Here is a 5714-nt window from a genome sequence, read left to right on the forward strand (position 1 = left end):
CAAAAGTGCTGCACTCAATATGCCAGCAAATTTGGAAAACTCAGCAGTGGCCACAGGACTGGAAAAGGTCAGTTTTCATTCCAATCCCAAAGAAAGGCAATGCCAAAGAAAGCTCAAACTACTGCACAATTGAACTCATTTCACATGCTAGTTAAGTAATGCTCAAAATTCCCCAAGCCAGGCTTCAGCAAAACATGAACTGTGAACTTCCAGGTATTCAAGATGATTTTAGAAAAGGCAGAGGAATCATAGATCAAATCGCCAACATCCGCTGGATTATCAAAAAAGTAAGAGAGTTCCAGAAAAAACATCTATTTCTGCTTTATTGACTATGCCAAAGCCTTTGACAGTGTGGATCACAATAAACTGTGGAAAATTTGGAAAGAGATGGGAATACCAGACTATCTGACTTGTCTCTTGAGAAACATGTATGCAGATCAGGAAGCAACAGTTAGTACTGGACATGGACCAACAGACTGGTTCCAAATAGGAAAAGGAATACATCAAGGCTGTATATTGTCACCCTGCTTATTTAACTTATATGCAGAGTACATCATGAGAAATGCTGGGATGGAAGAAGCACAAGCTGGAATCAAGATTGCTGAGATAAATATCAATAACCTCAGATATGCAGATGACACCACCCCTATTGCCGAAAGTGAAGAGGAACTAAAAAGCCTCTTGATGAAAGTGAAAGAGGAGAGTGGAAAAAGTTGGCTTAAAGCTTAACATTCAGAAAACTAAGATCATGGCATCTGGTCCCATCACTTCATGGCAAATAGATGGGGAAACAGTGGAAACAGTATCAGACTTTGTTTTTGGGGGGCTCCAAAATCACTGCAGATGGTGATTGCAGCCATGAAATTAAAAGACGCTTACTCCTTGGAAGGAAAGTTATGACCAACCTAGATAGCATATTAAAAAACAGAGACATTACTTTGTCAACAAAGGTCTGTTTAGTCAATGCTGTGGTTTTTCTAGTGGTCATGTGTGGGTGTGAGAGTTGGACTAGAAAGAAAGCTAAGAGCTGAAGAATTGATGCTTCTGAACTGTGGTGTTGAAGACTCTTGAGAGTCTCTTGGACTGCAAGGAGATCCAACCAGTCCATCCTAAAGGAGATCAGTCATGGGTGTTCATTGGAAGGATTGATGTTTAAGCTAAAATTCCAACACCTTGGCCACCTCTTGTGAAGATTTGACTCATTGGAAAAGACCCTGATGCTGGGAGGGATTGGGGGCAGGAGGAGAAGGGGACGACAGAAGATGAGATGGCTGGATTGCATCAGCGACCTGATGGACATGGGTTTGGGTAGACTGTGGGTGTTGGTGATGGACAGGGAGGCCTGGTGTGCTGTGATTCATGGGGTCACAAAGTGTCAGACACAACTGAGCGGCTGAACTGAACTGAACTGATATCTGATTCACTTTGTTGTACAGCAGAAACTAACACAACATTGCAAAACAATTATGCATCAAAATAAATAATTATTAAGAAAATATAATTGATATATTCTGGGAGCCATAGAATTGATAACACTGCATGCAGAATTTTAATTTCATAAATTTACAAACATTTATGTCCAAACACTGCAAAATGAGAATATAGATTCTCCCATTAACCAAACACAGTCATCTTAGATTTCAATGATAAAGGAATAATTGAAGATTAAACTTGTAAGTGTACATAGAAAACCTCAAAAAAGACATAGGAAATGATAAGAATATTATTCATATACACAATACACACACTCACACTAACACACCCCTATGTTTACATTTAAAACTATCAATCTGTTTACAATAGCTAGGACATATAAGCAACCTAGATGTCCATTGGCAGATGACAGGATAAGAAAGCTGTTGCACATATACACAATGAAATATTACTCAGCTATTAAAAATAATGCATTTTTATGCATTTTTTTACCTCAGTTCTAATGAGGTGGATGAAACTTGAGCCTATTAGAGTGAAGTAAGTCAGAAAGAAAAGCACCAATACAGTATATATATATATATATATATATATATATATATATATATATATATATATATATGGAATTGAGAAAGATGGTAACAATGACCCTATATGCAATACAGCAAAAGAGACACAGAGGTAAAGAATAGAGTTTTGGACTCTGTGGCGGAAGGTGAGGGTGGGATGATTTGAAAGAATAGCACTGAAACATGTATATTACCATATGTGAAACAGATCACCAGTCCAAATTCAATGCATGCAACAGGGCACACAAAGCCGGTGCACTGGGACAACCCTGAGGGATGGGATGGGGAGGGGAGTGGGAGGGGGTTTAGGATGGGGGACACATGTACACCCATGGCTGATTCATGTCACATTATGGCAAAAACCACCAAAATATTGTAAAGTAATTAGCCTCAAATTAAAATAAATAAATTAATTTTAAAAAATCTATCAATCTAGAAGAACACATACAAAACCCTGAATAACTTCTTAGGCATATCAATTTCCTTAAATTTTTCAAATATCTCCAATATTGACACATTCCATTCTAAATGAAAAATTGTTAAATGCTAAGTTTTTATTTAGTTTCTTTTCGTGTATTTGTCCTTTAAATAAACCAAAGTTAATTCATAAAGCTACACATGAATATTTATTATGAAATAGGCATTGGGCATTGAAAATACTGCAGAGATGTGAATGTTCTGATGATAATGGCCAATATTTATTAGTATCGCCTTAAAAAGTTAACATCAATTAACTGATTTGATATTTACAGTAACTGTTTGGACCTGGAATCGTTACTTATCTGTGCAGTTTAGGAACTCGAAACTTAGTTTCAGTGATTTTTTTTTTTTTTTTTTAAAGCATTCGACAGGCAATTGTGTAGAAGGTTTGGAATCCAAATCCTTGAACATTTGGTTTCCAACCAAGTACTCATAATCACTCTGCTATCTTGCTTCTCCACCAAGTAAAGGAAATGATTTCTGAAACTGCTATTGTTTTTTCCCTAAATGGAGCTCTTTCCAATCATAAAATTCTTTAAAGTTTGATTATGCATGGGGATTTGTACAGCACACTTTAAAAACTGACAACTATACTTTTCATTTTGTTAATCAGTTGCCCTTAAAAACATACATATGGAGACCATAGTTTAAACGTGTTTCATGGTTTCCAATTACAATGTAGATTTCTAAAATCATATTCTTAGAAAGGCCTGAGATTAGATTTATTCAAGCAAAGGATGGATCAATAGAATAAATAAATACTTCTATTTGTTTTTGGAGAAAGAGTAAGGAAATACACTATAGGGACAAAAAAAACAGAGGAGCTTAAAAGTTTAGGATCAATGTTACTTTAATTGTTTGGAGCTCTTTCTCTTCTGTAAGACTCTGCTGAGAGCATTTTTTACTTATTTATTTCAAAGACTGTATATGAGCATATTCAGCAAGGGGATGGCAATACTATAAAAAACAGAAGTCATTTGATTCTTTCCCAAAGAGTAGGACTTACTTGGTTTTATGTAAGTAAAAATTGTAGTGCAATAAAAGATGGTGATTGACAGGAGATGGGAGGTACAAGTAGAGAAGGCATTTTGCTTCCCTGAAGTGGAAGTAATTTTCAGGATAGTGGACAGGATGGATGCATAGGACACAGATATTGTGATAAGAGACACCACCAGGGTGGAGCCAGCAAAAATGGATATTATGATTTCAATAGCATGTGTGTCAGTACAGGGCAGGGCTAAAACAGGGGATGAATCACAGAAAAAGTGAAAGATTACACTAGAGTCACAGAAATGCAATTTGTTCAAACAAAGCACGTTGACAAAGGTGTCCATGAAGCCAATCAGGAAGGATCCAATAACAAGAGAGCAGCAGTTCTAGTGGACATAACAACTGGGTAATGCAGCAGGTTGCAGATCACACAGCAATCATAGGCCATGGAGGAGAGAAGAACACATTCAGTGGCACCACGAAGACAAAACAATTCATCTGGATGAAACAGTTCAGGTGTGAAATATACTTGTTGGAAGTCAGTAAGTTGTCTAAAGTTTTAGGGGTGAGGGCGGTTGAGAATCTTGAGGTCAAGAAATGACAGGTGACTGAAGAAAAAATACATGGGAGTGTGAAGCTGGAGATCGAGGCAGATTATCAACATCATTCCTGCATTTCCTAGCACAGTGATCAGGTATATTAGTAGAAAGAGGTTGAAGAGGACCAGCCGGATCTCTTCAGTGTCTCTTAGTCCCATGAGGATGAAATCAGACACTTGAATGATATTCCTTCTGCCCATGGTGTTCAAATTCGCCAAACTGTTGAGCACTCAAAGTTGATTCTTAGCAGGAATTACTGCAAAAAAGATTTGTGCTTCTATGAACAACATGGCATATTTATATTAGCTTTTTCTGAAAAGGGATCATATTGGAGAATGTGTCAGTTATGAAGAGAAAAAATCTTTACCTGATTGCTAAATATAGAAATGTGTATAAGTTGACATTTACACGTAATATACTAAAAACTACTGTATTGGAAAATTAGAAATAGTCTTATAGTGTTCTAAACATTTCACTTTATTAAAGCATTTAATTCCATTGAGAAAATTATACCATATATATTAATATTAGTCACATTTTTAGATTAAAAATGTACATAGAGAATTTATGTAATTTATCCAGAGTCAGAGCTAGTACGTGTTGTCTCAGTAATTCTATGAAGATAGATTGATCACAGAGTGTATGCCCATAGTACTAATTACTATTCATAATTAATTTCAGCAACTCTGACAAACAAATGCTAGATATAAAACAATAATTAAATAATTGTTTCAATACATTATGCACAATTATTTTTTTCCAATATGATTTAATACTAATGAAATATAAATTTCAATCTTTGGATTTCAGTAGGGTGTATTAAAAATCCTAGACCATATATTAGGATTAACTTCCAAAAAATATATGTGTTTTCATAACTTGATATTCAAAACCAAATTTCTACAAAAATTATATTTCTAAAATACATACATTCCTTGAAGACCTTGATTACATCAGTGTCATCTTTCACAAGCCCTGGGTAAGGTTAAATAATATCTGTATGCCTGCTTCTCTCATGTCCCTGTTTTATTTGAACCTAACTAAAACTTTCTGATTTTCAAAATAATAATTACCAGCAGCCAACGTTGGTGGAAGAACAACTATTTCCAGTATTATCTGACTAGAAGTCGGACAGTTTCCCTCATGAATAAAATATGAAGACCATTCCAACTGAGAATTTCTGTTACATAGTATTTTTGATTTTTTTTTTAAATTTTAATTCTCTCATTTTGTTGCATTCTGTGGGAAAAGTAAATCAACATAGAAATTTTGTTCAACTGTTGTTCAAATGTAAAATTTGTCAGGAAGTTGTGTCTAAAAGAGAATACCAGAGATCTAACTGTGTATGAATACAGAGTAGAATACACTTTGCCTCTCATCCTGGAAACTCCAGGGCACCTCATATACTGGGGATTGGTGGTTGTGCAACATCTGATCATCTGTATGGACAATTTCCATCAAAGATTGCTTTGCATGTCTCCAAGGACAAGAGTTCAAGGACTAAATGCAGCTGTGCTAAGTTTTGAAAAGCTGGTTGTGTTTTCCCTTAGGAGCCACACAATAAAGAGCCCAATGCTTTAGTTTTCCTTTGTGATAGTTTAAATTTATTCCAGTGGTGGTAGAGTAATCATTTCTAGAGAAATGG

General features: G+C 35.6%; 1 pseudogene; it reads right to left on the reverse strand.

Annotated features, from left to right (window-relative positions):
- Positions 1–2427: 2427 nt before the first annotated feature.
- LOC133055551 (olfactory receptor 8H3-like) lies at positions 2428–4269 on the reverse strand (annotated as a pseudogene).
- Positions 4270–5714: the final 1445 nt, after the last annotated feature.

This window comes from Dama dama, chromosome 5, assembly GCF_033118175.1.
Source record: "Dama dama isolate Ldn47 chromosome 5, ASM3311817v1, whole genome shotgun sequence".
NCBI lineage: Eukaryota > Metazoa > Chordata > Mammalia > Artiodactyla > Cervidae > Dama > Dama dama.